This window comes from Schistocerca cancellata, chromosome 2, assembly GCF_023864275.1.
Source record: "Schistocerca cancellata isolate TAMUIC-IGC-003103 chromosome 2, iqSchCanc2.1, whole genome shotgun sequence".
NCBI lineage: Eukaryota > Metazoa > Arthropoda > Insecta > Orthoptera > Acrididae > Schistocerca > Schistocerca cancellata.
The window spans coordinates 817846563-817861613 of record NC_064627.1 but is presented as its reverse complement, the minus strand read 5'-3'; the positions used below and the strand labels follow the sequence as shown (position 1 = coordinate 817861613).

Here is a 15051-nt window from a genome sequence, read left to right as displayed (position 1 = left end):
TTGAAAGCCTGGACGTGGGCAACATTCGTCACTCCTTACCCGAGTCCGGTCTGCTAACCACTGCGCCATCCTTTTTTTTTTTTATCCCATTTTGTTCGTTATTGTTTGTAGCATTTGTTCACGGTGGACGTTCCATGACTCCTGTTGAAGTTCATTGTTGATCCACAGGCTCAGTTCTTTTTTATTTGTTTTATTACAAAGGGCAGCTAACTCTCTGACCGAACACGCTGAGTTACCGTGCTGGCGCCATGTCGTTCGTTTAGTGCTACTCCCGTCTTTGGGATTCCTTTTAGGTGGGATTAACGGAAGTCATCGAATCAAATCAGAGGCGGGCTGCTACATTTGTCATCGGTAGCTTCGAACAACACGTAAGTGTTACGGAGATACCCTGAAAACTCAATTGGGAATCGCTGGAGGGAAGGCGACGTTCTTTTCGAATAACGCTATTGAGAACGTTTAGAGAACTGGTATTTGAATCTGGGCAACGGCCTTGCCGCAGTGGATACACTGGTTCCCCTGAGATCACCGAAGTTAAGCGCTGCCGGGCGTGTCCGGCACTTGGATGGGTCACCATCCAGGCGGCCACATGCTGTTGCCATTTTTCGGGGTGCACTCAGCCTCGTGATGCCAATTGAGGAGCTACTCGACCGAATAGTAGCCGCTTCGGTCAAGAATACCATCATAACGGCCGCGAGTACGGTATGCTGACTCCACGCCCCTCCTATCCGCGTCCTCCGTTGCGGATGACGCGGCGGTCGGATGGTACCGATGGGCCACTTGTGGCCTGTAGACGGAGTGGTATTTGAATCTGACTGTAGAACGATTCTAGCGTCGCAAAGAAGTTAACACAAATTAGGTCTCGCACGGAGGTATACATTCAGTCATTCTTTTGCGAAAGGAACAGGGAACGAAAATATTAATAGTGGTAGAAAATATCCTCTGTCATGCGCCATGCGGTGTATGTAGATGTAGATACATAGTGTGCATCGGCATATATAACATACTCATACACACAGAGGAAAAAACAAAGATTTCACTCACTTTTTTTTACTTCCGTTTTATTTACTGCAAAATTTCTACGGCTAACACTCAACTTTTCTTGCTGAAGCAGTAGTTCAAACTGCTCTGAGCACTATGGGACTTAACATCTGAGGTCATCAGTCCCCTAGAACTTAGAACAACCTTAAATCTAATTAACCTAAGGACATGACACACATCCATGCCCGAGGCAGGATTCGAACCTGCAACCGTAGCGATCGCGCGGTTCCAGACTGAAGCGCCTAGAACCACTCGGCCACAAGGACAGGCCGAAGCAGTAGTACAGGTTGTTTTACAAATCATGTTAGATACTGTGATACATGCATATTCAGCAAACGTGTAAGTCTTCTGCTCGCTTATCCTGCTACTGATTTCATGTGATCGTCACATTTCATGCCATCTTTTAATATTTTCTTGTCCGGACGTCACTGTTTGTTACAGCGTTATCTTGCACTTACCCATGTTGAAATGGAGATGCAGTTCAGCAATAGAGTGTTCAAAAAAAGTGTCGAATACCTTGCGAGGTAACAGTACCCACCGTAACAAAAACTCTTACCTTCCGAGATAAAAATGTGTTAATGGGAAGGGCTGCGAGACGCTTGGTTGCGGAGATTAGCACAGTCGTCAAATGTGTCGGCAGAGATTGTAATGTCTTACTCACAGTACTCTACCTACCATTAGGTGGTCTGCAGTCATTTGTGTGGTTCGAGTCATGTTGCAGGCTACGTTGGTTTTCCGTAGTAATTCTGTGCCTTATTATACAATGCTGTCGACCCTGGGTACGTATCATCATGTTTTACCTTGTTCCAAACGCGCATTCTCTTAAGTGTTTACTGTTGTCGAGGTGTTTGTGCGTACAAATGGTGTAGCACATTTGCATTTTCCCTCTTTCACCACTTGTTTGCAATGGAAGCTTACTACTCTACAAGTTAAATGGCGGATATGGTATGCTCCTAAGCAAATGGACCTAAGCTGCGAGCCCACGCCCTGTACGCTGAAAAGTGACCTCTGGTAAGCTTTCCGGTAGACTTTTCCAGAGGCTGAGGGACGCGGGTACCCTTGCACGTCGGAAGACTGACTAGGTGGTAAATCATTGGAAGCGGTAACGACCGTAAAATACTTAGGAGTTACTATCCGGAGCGATCTGAAGTGGAATGATCACATAAAACAAATAGTGGGAAAAGCAGGCGCCAGGTTGAGATTCATAGGAAGAATTCTAAGAAAATGTGACTCATCGACGAAAGAAGTAGCTTACAAAACGCTTGTTCGTCCGATTCTTGAGTATTGCTCATCAGTATGGGACCCTTACCAGGTTGGATTAATAGAAGAGATAGACATGATCCAGCGAAAAGCAGCGCGATTCGTCATGGGGACATTTAGTCAGCGCGAGAGCGTTACGGAGATGCTGAACAAGCTCTAGTGGCGGACACTTCAAGAAAGGCGTTACGCAATACGGAGAGGTTTATTATCGAAATTACGAGAGAGCACATTCCGGGAAGAGATGGGCAACATATTACTACCGCCCACATATATCTCGCGTAATGATCACAACGAAAAGATCCGAGAAATTAGAGCAAATACGGAGACTTACAAGCAGTCGTTCTTCCCACGCACAATTCGTGAATGGAACAGGGAAGGGGGGATCAGATAGTGGTACAATAAGTACCCTCCGCCACACACCGTAAGGTGGCTCGCGGAGTATAGATGTAGATGTAGATGTAGATGAAAGGCTCTACACAGTCCGCACGCCGGACATGGAGGAACGTGTGGTACGTTTGAGGAAAGAAACCCCTGGAAGCAGTGCGTGACAATTAGTAGCAGCAGAAGGCGTGTCTCACTACCATACCTGGGGGGTACGTCATGAAAAGTCGCTGTAGCTATAACATCTACAACGCGTTCAGGCCCAAGGCCACAGGATCATCATAGCAGACGCCAGTTCTGTCAATGGCTGTTGCAGAAGTATGCCGCAGATCCAGTGTTTACATCCGAGATTTTATTTACCAATGATACAGGGTTGACAAGAGATGGTGTTGTGAATTTCCATAACTGGTATGCATGGGCGGATGGAAATCCCCAAAAAATTCAGGAAATAAGGCATCAGCACCGATTCTCAATCAACGAACGGGCAGGTGTGCTTGGTAATAGATTATTAGGGCCTAACAGGCTACCACAAAAGTTAAATAGGGAGCATATCTGGACTTTCTTATTGACGTATTGCCTACCTCGCTGAAGGCTGTGCCATTGCAGCAACGAATACAAATGTCGTTCATGCATGATGGCGCATCAGCACACTTTCGTCACAATGTGCGCGAACGACACAGATATTTCAGAACCGCTGGTTTGGTTTCGGGGGGGGGGGGGGGGAGGAGGAGGGGGTTATGGGGACACTTGAAGTAATTGGTCCACGCCACGCCAATCAACGATGTGCGTCTTCAATGCGTGCCAGCAAGTACAGCAACCGGATGTACTTCAAAGGGTGCGTCATTCCTTACGCCGGAGGGCGGAGGGGTGCAGTGTTACGAATTGACGCCTCGTTGAACTCCCCCTGTAAACATGTATTTATCGCAGAAAGTTTGCTTTCCCGTACCCATATTTATCGGACTCATCTCAGAAAGTATGCATTTCCTGACCCATGTTCATCGAGCTTATTTTTCCTCTTTCAATGAGTATTACCACCTCTCATAGTATTCGACACTTACGTTGGTGCAATGAAAGTTATCATGCGTAGTAGAATTTGACAGCCCTTGGTTTTTTAAAATAGTTTTCTCATTCAGATATAAGCTTTATTGACACGCCCATTGATTTTACTTTCGCTTCTTCATAAGATGTTGTGCAACCGTTGGTACCTCATATCAGTCAGGTGATAGGCCATTATGACGATACAGCCTGGCATCGACTGTTCTTTTCAGAGCCTCCGCAAACTGACACGTCCATCATAATGCAGTACGCAGAACAGGGACTCATATGAAAAGACGATGTGGTGCCACTTCCGTGTGGTCCCTTCGCTGTGGATGTACTTCCCTCTGTTGCCACGTCTCTGGTGCTCGTCGCACTGTCCGCGATATTACTTGTCTTGCTGCAGATTAGCCCATGTCCACACTCCACGTATGTCACTTGCTTCAATGTCCTTCTTGGGTTACAGTACAGTATGGCTTGCCTCTCGTGGGACTAGTGAGACCGAGCATATAGTTGACTATGACCTACCTGAACTCATTTATTACAAACCCAATGCCTAACATTTCTACAAAATGTTTATTGCTTTCTTTCTGCCTACTGTGTACGGCCGCGCTGAAATGCTAATCATTTGTATCATGTAGTTAAATACACTACGTCAATTTCCGGTTGTTGCATTCTGTCTTTGCAGTGTTCAGATTTTAATGCCCACCAGTGAACTTTTTGCAAGACAGCATCTCTGCGTCGCCGGAGGTGATAATCGAAAGGCTTGTGTTTGTACCCGGTGCCTGATTTGACCATCTCCCTTGGCTCTCATTATCGTCAAAAGAAAATCATTAAAAGAAGCTACGCTCACACAGTAAGAAACAAAAAAATAAACGAATGCGGACAACAATGCCTTCTTCAATTAGCGCTTCGCAGGTAACTTGTTATTAAAATGTTTAACTGCAAGCATGAAAAAAAAAACACTTACTTTACACAACTTTTATCTCTACTCAGGACGAGCTATAAGAACATCGTGAATGGTGGCGTGCGAAGAACACCAAAACATAACGTTAGTGCCTCTGACCCGTTGATCGCTGGTGTGGCCGAGCGGTTCTAGGCGATTCAGTCTGAAACTGCGCGATCGCTACGGTCGCAGGTTCGAATCCAGCCTTGAGCATGGATGTGTGTGATGTCCTTAGATTAGTTAGGTTTAAGTAGTTCTAAGTTCTAGGGGACTGATGACTTCAGATGTTAAGAGCCATAGTGCTCAGAGCCATTTGAACCATTTTTGATCGCTGTACGTGAGCATGTGAACTGAGCCAATAGGAATCTGCGTCCTGTTTCATCCTGACGATAGTATTTATTTCCTCGCAAGTGTTTTATGATTGAGAATTACCCATTTCCACTGTCTCATGTGCGCCTGTATGTTGTGCTGGTAGACTGTGTGCAAACGCATGTCACGACTGTGACAAAATGAACCAAAATTCGATTCGAAAATAGTCCGTCCATGTATTTTTATGCATATTTTCTTTGTTTTGTAACACCAGAAAGTAATAATTTGGGAGAGAGAAGGTCGAATAAATAAGCCCAGATAAATAATTGTGTCTTGACTTTAGGTCTGGTACGAGCCTTTTGACTTGAAACTATTTCAGTTGCATGCATATCAGTACTGCTGCTTACTCGTTTCAGCAACCAGTTCTTTGGCTTCAGGAAACTGAGAGGATGCCATTATTGATCTAACCTTCTTAATTAAATAGTCCGAGATCAGGCCTGGAGAGAGACCCAGAACGTCTGTGTAGTTTGTCAATGACGCTATTGGCTAGAGCAATGAAACAGGTCTTACCCATGTAGGTAAATGCTTACTTAACAGAGTTGATGTTTAGAAATGGAAGTTGAGGGTGATTGTGACTCAATAGCTACCGGTCTACGGTGTGGAGAGAAAACGAAAAACAATGAGATGAGATGAAATAGACGTATGCTGTGGGGAATTTTAGAACACGTTTATTCTTGCATGCTGTGACCTCCCGCGAATCTAAAATCTACTCTGTAGGAATCAATATGGATTCCCCGAGCAACGGTCGAGTGAATCTCTGCTCGCTCTGTTCGTCCATGAGACGCCCAAGTAAACATCGGCATCCAAATAGACGCCGCTTTCCTTGACGTCCGGTAGGCGTTCTATATAGTTCTACGCTGTCATCCAGTGAACAAAATGCGAGAGTACCGAATATCGTATCAGATTTCTGACCGAGTTGAGAAATTCGTAGCTAAGAGAATACGGAGTGTCATTCTTGAGGAAGGCAAATCTTCAGACACAAAAGTAAGCTCAAGAGTATCCCAAAGAAGTGTTGTAGGACAGTTAGTTTTTACTTTGTTTCATAAATAACCTAGAAGATACCATCGAAAACTCCACGAGGCTGTTGGCAGATGATGCGAAATGCTGGATGACCTGCAGAGCATCCACGCTTGGAGCTTGGATTACCACTTCATCTTCAACATAAGAAAAATGTGATGTATTCACCATAAATTTGCTGGTTTATCGATACAACGGCAAAACAGCCTAAGTTGCAAATTTCACTTGTATTTACTTGGTGACTAGTTTCCGATCGGGAAACGTTTTCAAATGACCCAGATAGTCAAAACGTAGTCATCAAGTAAATAAAATAGAAATTTGCAACTTCGGCTCTTTTTTCCGTTGTGTTGTTTAACACAAGTTGCCCTGCAATCACACCGGCATGCTGGAAGTTCATTCCATTATTTTATGGTAATACAATTAATAACAAGACTCGAAACAGTCACAGCCATTAAATATGTGGTAGTATACGTTCGGAGAGATTTAAAAGGAAACTACCAAATAAAACTAAACTTAAGAAAGGCAGATGTCAGATTGAGAGCCATTCGGAGGATCCTCAGGCAGTATAGTCCCACGAAATTGGTAGATTTCAAAATCTTTGTTCGATTGGTACCTGAATATTGTTCGCCCGTCTGGGATTCGTGCAATACAACATTGAGTGAGCCATTAGAGAAAACCCAAATAAAAGCTGCGCGTTTCTTCGGCGGTTTGTTTGTTAAGGGCGAAAGCTACAAAGAGGTGCTCATTGAACTCTGGTGGGAGACATTAGAAGAGAGATGCTGTACATCACTGTGTGGTATACTGGTGAAATTTCCTGCAAGAGCAAACTAATATATTGCTCCTCCTACGTACATATCACGATAACAGCATGCAGATAAATTTAGAAAGATTTGTACTCACGTGGAAGCTTACCAACACGTTGTTTAATGGACCATTCACGAATGAAACAGGAAAGACGGGAAGTGCAATGGTACACAAATTACCCTCTGCCACACGTCTTAAGCCGGTTTCAGGAGTTTAACGGTAGATATACACTGAGGTGACAAAGTTATGAGACAGCTATACACTCATACGCAGATGGTTATGGTACTGCGTACACTAGGTTTAAAACGGTAGTGTATCGGCGGAGCTGTCGTTTGTTCTCAGATATATCCGGCATGATTATGACCATTCGACAGGAATTAACAGGCTATGAACTCGGAATGGTAGTTGGAGCTAGACGGATGGGACATTCCATTTCGGAAATCGTTAGGGAATTCAATATCCCAATATCCGCAGTGTCAAGACTGTGCCGAGAACGCCAAATTTCGGCCATTACCTCTCAATACGGGCAACACAGTGGCTGACGGCCTTCACTTAACGCCCGAGAGCAGCTGCGCTTGCGTAGATTTATCAGAGCTACCACACAAGCAACATTGCGTAAAATAGCAGCAGAAATCAATGTGAAACATATGATGAAAGAATCCATGAAGACTGTGCGGCGAAATATGGCGTTAACGGCCTGTGGCGGCAGACAACCTACATGAGTGCCTTTGTTGACCACACGACACCGACTGCACCGTCTTTCTTGGGCTCCTGACCATATCGGCTAGACCCTAGGCGATTGAAACGATGGTCTGGTGAGATAAGTTCGTATTTCGGTTAGTAAGAGGTGATAGTAGGGTTCGAGAGTTGCGCAGATCCCATGGAGCCATGAACCCAAGTTGTCAACAAGACGCTATGTAGTAAGCTGGTGGGGCTCCCATAATGGCGTGGGCTGTGTTAGCAAGGCATGGACTTAGTCCTCTAGTGCAACTGAACCGATCATTTACTGGAAATAATAATTTTAGACTACTTGGAGACCATTTGTAGCCATTTATGGACTAAGTGTCCCCAAACAACGATGTAATAGTGATGGATGACAGTATGCTATGTCACTGGGCCACAATTTCTCACGATTGCTTTGAAGAATATTGTGGACAATTCGAATACCTGACATGAATGCCATAGAACATTTATGGGACAATAATTGAGAGTTCAGTTCTTGCACAAAACGGTGCAGCGGCAACTCTTTCGTAGTTATGGACAGCTGGAGACGTATGTGGCTCAATATTTCTACAGGGGACTTCCAGTGACATGTTGAGTCCATGACACGTCAAGTTCCTGCACTACGCCGGAAAAAAAATTAGGTCGGCCCCGATATTACTAAATATATCATGACTTTTATTACCTCAGTGTAGTTGTACAAGGCTGGCGAGGAGTGGTTTAACCTGAGAGGTTGTACAGATAACGGGTCGAATTTTCTGTTTCTAGAAGAGGTTACAGTTGTGATGTATGATGATTTTGGTGGATGTTTATGTGAACGGGTGTAAGTAGTGTTCTTCTGTTGAATGCACAGCATACTAAAATTATAAATCGCGGTAGCGAAGAGAGGTGGGGCGGGAAAGACAATGGAGTTATTTTAAAAGTGCCAGAATTGGAGCGCAGTTGAGAAATGAGGAGATGGGCAAGGAATCTGTGATTGTGTGACTAAATTTACACGGATTTCGAAGAAAAAGTGCTGGCGTTCTGGGATTCTGAGAGAAACTTTGGATGGCTTCGATCATTCATAGGAACTTATTCCGGATCGAGGATGGGGTAGCAATGACAAGCAAGCTGGCAGAGTAAACACGGCGGCGGTAGCGGACGCTGTTGGAGCCCGCCCAGAACGCTCTGGATTGTGCTCCGCGGTCGTAAATCAGCCAGCCCGCGCCCGGGGCAGAGTGGCGGCGGGGCGTGAAGCGCTGACCCGGGGCGCGCGCTATCTGACCCCGGCCAGCCTCGCCACGGGCCGGCGCGCCGCCCGCGGCCGACACGACGGCCGATCACGAGCCGGACGCCGCGCCAGCCGCCAGGCACCGGGCACCGGGCACCGGCCGCCCCCGCACTATCTGGCTGCCACAGCCTCTGACACTCAAAACTACAAGCTCCACCCGAGTCCCAGAGACAGTCGCGAACCTGACCTTCAGCAGCAGTAGACGAACAAAGATACGTGTTCCGTACATCGAGTAACGCTACCGTGACCAGCTGTTAGTATGGAGAGTAACCAAACACAGTCTGACACTCAGGCTCCATCCAAGTTCCTGGGAGACCGTTGTGGACTTGGTGTATAGTAGCGCCGGAGGACCAGTCGCAATATTCTCACCAGCTGCTAGTATAGAGAGTATACAGGATGGTCCATTGATCGCGACCGGGCTAAATATCTCACGAAATAAGCGTCAAACGGAAAAACTACAAAAAACGAAACTTGTCTAGCTTGAAGGAGGAAACCAGATGGCGCTATGGTTGGCCCACTAGATGGCGCTGCCTTAGGTCAAACGGATATCCACTGCGTTTTTTAAAATAAGAACCCCCATTTATATTACATATTCGTGTAGTATGTAAAGAAATATGTATGTTTTAGTTGAGCCACCTAGGTATTACAATTACGAACAACTTAAATTGGGAAGAAGACACAGAAAATGTTGTGGGGAAGGCTAACCAAAGACTGGGTTTTATTGGCAGGACACTTACAAAATGTAACAGATCTACTAAGGAGACTGCCTACACAACGCTTGTCTGCCCTCTTTTAGAATACTGTTGCGCGGTGTGGGATCCTTAACAGACAGGACTGTCGGAGTATATCGAAAAAGTTCAAAGAAGAGCAGCTAGTTTTGTATTATGACGAAATATGGGAGAGAGTGTCATTGAAATGATACAGGATTTGGGTTGAACATCATTAAAAGAAAGGCGTTTTCATTGTGGCGGAATCTTCTCACGAAATTCCAATCACCAACTTTCTCCTCCGAATGCGAAAATATTTTATTGACACCGACCTATATAGGGAGAAACGATCACTACGATAAAATATGGGAAATCAGAGCTCGTAGCGAAAGATATAAAAGTTCGTTCTTGCCGCCCGATTTACGAAATTGGAATAACAGATAATTGTGAAGGTGGTTCGATGAACCCTCTGCCAGGCACTTAAATGTTATTTGCTGAGTACCCATTTAGATATAGATCTAGATGAATGCTCCTTCGGACATGGACGCTTATCTAAGGGAACAGGCACTGCAGCTAATACAACCGTCAAGAAATACAGGAAATGTATTCGCAGTTGCGAACACGAACCACCTTCAGCTATATATTGGCAACTGCGAATACATTTTCCGTTTTTGCGCCATTAGTTCAGGAAAATTATCGCTCCCAAGAGACCATTATGCCACTGCGAATAATATGTAGTTCTGACTTCAGCAAATGTTCGTAATTCTGTCGATCTACACTATCAGATCAAATGTATGCGGACACCTAATATGGTATGTCCACCCTTTATAGCGGTTTCTACTCAGCTATGGACACTTACAATAAGGTGTCTGACTTTCTGTGGAAAAATGGCACCCATTCTCCCTCCAGTACCGAAACCAGAGAAACTAATGACGCTGATGTTTGAAGTACAGTCGACGTTCTAGCTGACCCGTCGGTGATTCATTGCCGGCCGCTGTGGCCGAGCGGTTCTAGGCGCTTCAGTCCGGAACCGCACGACTGCTACGGTCGCAGGTTCGAATCCTGCCTCGGGCATGTATGTGTGTGATGTCCATAGGTTAGTTAGGTTTAAGACGTTCTACGTTCTAGGGGACTGATGACCTCAGATGTTAAGTCCCATAGTGCTCAGAACCATTTAAACCCATTTGGTGATCCATTGGTTTCAGGCGGGCACTGGGCAGGACAGTCCGCCCCACGAATCTAATTGTACACAAATTACTACCTCACAGATGCAGTTTTATGACAGTGTCCATTGCCAAGCTGATACAGTCACTATCTCCGAACTGGTTATACACTGTGCACTGATGAGCCAAAGCATTACGACAACCTGCTTCATGTCCGCCCCCGGTAGCTGAGTGGTCAGCGCGACAGAATGGCAATCCTAAGGGCCCGGGTTTGATTCCCGGCTGGGTGTTGTGTTGTCCTAATCATCATCATTTCATCCCCATAGACGGGCATGTCGCCGAAGTGGCGTTAAATCGAAAGACTTGCACCCGGCGAACGGTCTTCCCGTCGGTAGGCCCTAGTCACACGACGACCTGCTTAATAGCTTGTTTGTCTGTCTTTGGAACGAAATCTCTCACTGATTCTGCGTATCAGGGATCCGAAAGTTTGTTGGTAGGTTTGTGGAGGTATGTGGCATTAGATGTCTACGCACAGGTCATGTAACTCGCGTAAATAACGGACCGATGACATGAGTGTTCGGCGATGGAACCCGACAGTGAACCAGTTGGGTTTCATAGGATTTACATCAGACGAATTTGGTTTCCGAGACATTAACGTCAGTTCACTATTATGCTCCTCCTACTACTGTAACGCAGTTCTGGCTCCGAGACACGGACAATTATGTCGCTGAAAGATGACATCGTCGTCGGAGAAGATATGAAGCATTAAGATTTGCAGGTTGTTTGCAGCTGTCAGCGTGTCTCCGATTACTACCACAGGTCGCATGCAAGCGCAAGAGAATGTCTCGCCTAGCATAATACTGCTCGCACCAGCTTGAGTGGGGCACTGCACGTTTCCATCCGCTGTTCACCTCGATGACAGCGTGTGTGGAGAGACCATCGACCTAATGTAGCAGAAATGTGATTCAGCCGAAGAGCCGACACGTTTCCAGTGATCGACGGTCGAATTCTGATGTTCCCGAGTGCACTACAGTCGTAACTGACGTTGTCGTTGGGTCACGTGTGAACACGTAGGGCTGGCTTGCTGCGGAGCTCCGTGTTCAACAATATACGATGAACGGTGTGCTCCAAAACATTTGCGCATACACCAGCACTGTGCTCTTTCACCAGAGATGCCACAGATCACCATCTATCCTACTTCACAGAGCAAAATGGTTCAAATGGTTCTGAGCACTATGGGACTTAACATCTACATCTACATCTACATCCATACTCCGCAAGCCACCTGACGGTGTGTGGCGGAGGGTACCTTGAGTACCTCTATCGGTTCTCCCTTCTATTCCAGTCTCGTATTGATCGTGGAAAGAAGGATTGTCGGTATGTCTCTGTGTGGGCTCTAATCTCTCTGATTTTATCCTCATGGTCTCTTCGCGAGATGTACGTAGGAGGGAGCAATATACTGCTTGTCTCTTCGGTGAAGGTATGTTCTCGAAACTTTGACAAAAGCCCGTACTGAGCTACTGAGCGTCTCTCCTGCAGAGTCTTCCACTGGAGTTTATCTATCATCTCCGTAACGCTTTCGCGATTACTAAATGATCCTGTAACGAAGCGCGCTGCTCTCCGTTGGATCTTCTCTATATCTTCTATCAACCCTATCTGGTACGGATCCCACACTGCTGAGCAATATTCAAGCAGTGGGCGAACAAGCGTACTGTAACCTACTTCCTTTGTTTTCGGATTGCATTTCCTTAGGATTCTTCCAATGAATCTCAGTCTGGCATCTGCTTTACCGACGATCAACATTATATGATCATTCCATTTTAAATCACTCCTAAAGCGTACTCCCAGATAATTTATGGTATTAACTGTTTCCAGTTGCTGACCTGCTATTTTGTAGCTAAATGATGAAGGATATATCTTTCTGTGTATTCGCAGCACATTACACTTGTCTACATTGAGATTCAATTGCCATTCCCTGCACCATGCGTCAATTCGCTGCAGAACCTCCTGCATTTCAGTACAATTTTCCATTATTACAACCTCTCGATACACCACAGCATCATCTGCAAAAAGCCTCAGTGAACTTCCGATGTCATCCACCAGGTCATTTATGTACACTCCTAGAAATTGAAATAAGAACACCGTGAATTCATTGTCCCAGGAAGGGGAAACTTTATTGACACATTCCTGGGGTCAGATACATCACATGATCACACTGACAGAACCACAGGCACATAGACACAGGCAACAGAGCATGCACAATGTCGGCACTAGTACAGTGTATATCCACCTTTCGCAGCAATGCAGGCTGCTATTCTCTCATGGAGACGATCGTAGAGATGCTGGATGTAGTCCTGTGGAACGGCTTGCCATGCCATTTCCACCTGGCGCCTCAGTTGGACCAGCGTTCGTGCTGGACGTGCAGACCGCGTGAGATGACGCTTCATCCAGTCCCAAACATGCTCAATGGGGGACAGATCCGGAGATCTTGCTGGCCAGGGTAGTTGACTTACACCTTCTAGACCACGTTGGGCGGCACGGGATACATGCAGACGTGCATTGTCCTGTTGGAACAGCAAGTTCCCTTGCCGGTCTAGGAATGGTAGAACGATGGGTTCGATGACGGTTTGGATGTACCGTGCACTATTCAGTGTCCCCTCGACGATCACCAGTGGTGTACGGCCAGTGTAGGAGATCGCTCCCCACACCATGATGCCGGGTGTTGGCCCTGTGTGCCTCGGTCGTATGCAGTCCTGATTGTGGCGCTCACCTGCACGGCGCCAAACACGCATACGACCATCATTGGCACCAAGGCAGAAGCGACTCTCATCGCTGAAGACGACACGTCTCCATTCGTCCCTCCATTCACGCCTGTCGCGACACCACTGGGGGCGGGCTGCACGATGTTGGGGCTTGAGCGGAAGAAGGCCTAACGGTGTGCGGGACCGTAGCCCAGCTTCATGGAGACGGTTGCGAATGGTCCTCGCCGATACCCCAGGAGCAACAGTGTCCCTAATTTGCTGGGAAGTGGCGGTGCGGTCCCCTACGGCACTGCGTAGGATCCTACGGTCTTGGCGTGCATCCGTGCGTCGCTGCGGTCCGGTCCCAGGTCGACGGGCACGTGCACCTTCCGCCGACCACTGGCGACAACATCGATGTACTGTGGAGACCTCACGCCCCACGTGTTGAGCAATTCAGCGGTACGTCCACCCGGCCTCCCGCATGCCCACTATACGCCCTCGCTCAAAGTCCGTCAACTGCACATACGGTTCACGTCCACGCTGTCGCGGCATGCTACCAGTGTTAAAGACTGCGATGGAGCTCCGTATGCCACGGCAAACTGGCTGACACTGACGGCGGCGGTGCACAAATGCTGCGCAGCTAGCGCCATTCGACGGCCAACACCACGGTTCCTGGTGTGTCCGCTGTGCCGTGCGTGTGATCATTGCTTGTACAGCCCTCTCGCAGTGTCCGGAGCAAGTATGGTGGGTCTGACACACCGGTGTCAATGTGTTCTTTTTTCCATTTCCAGGAGTGTATATTGTGAATAGCAACGGTCCTATGACACTCCCCTGCGGCACACCTGAAATCACTCTTACTTCGGAGGACTTCTCTCCATTGAGAATGACATGCTGCGTCCTGTTATCTAGGAACTCCTCAATCCAATCACACAATTGGTCTGATAGTCCATATGCTCTTACTTTGTTCATTAAACGACTGTGGGGAAGTGTATCGAACGCCTTGCGGTAGTCAAGAAACACGGCATCTACCTGTGAACCCGTGTCTATGGCCCTCTGAGTCTCGTGGCGAATAGTGCGAGCTGGGTTTCACATGACCGTCTTTTTCGAAATCCATGCTGATTCCTACAGATTTCTAGTCTCCAGAAAAGTCATTATACTCGAACACAATACGTGTTTCAAAATTCTACAACTGATCGACGTTAGAGATATAGGTCTATAGTTCTGCACATCTGTTCGACGTCCCTTCTTGAAAACGGGGATGACCTGTGCCCTTTTCCAATCCTTTGGAACGCCACGCTCTTCTAGAGACCTACAGTACACCGCTGCAAGAAGGGGGGCAAGTTCCTTCGCGTACTCTGTGTAAAATTGAACTGGTATCCCATCAGGTCCAGAGGCCTTTCCTCTTTTGAGCGATTTTAATTGTTTTTCTATCCCTCTGTCGTCTATTTCGATATCTACCATTTTTTCATCTGTGCGACAATCTAGAGAAGGAACTACAGTGCAATCTTCCTCTGTGAAACAACTTTGGAAAAAGACATTTAGTATTTCGGCCTTTAGTCTGTCATCCTCTGTTTCAGTACCATTTTGGTCACAGAGTGTC

General features: G+C 46.6%; 1 pseudogene; it reads left to right on the top strand.

Moving 5' to 3' along the window:
- The first annotated feature begins 480 nt into the window (after nt 1–480).
- Nucleotides 481–598, top strand: LOC126163792 (5S ribosomal RNA; annotated as a pseudogene).
- Nucleotides 599–15051: the final 14453 nt, after the last annotated feature.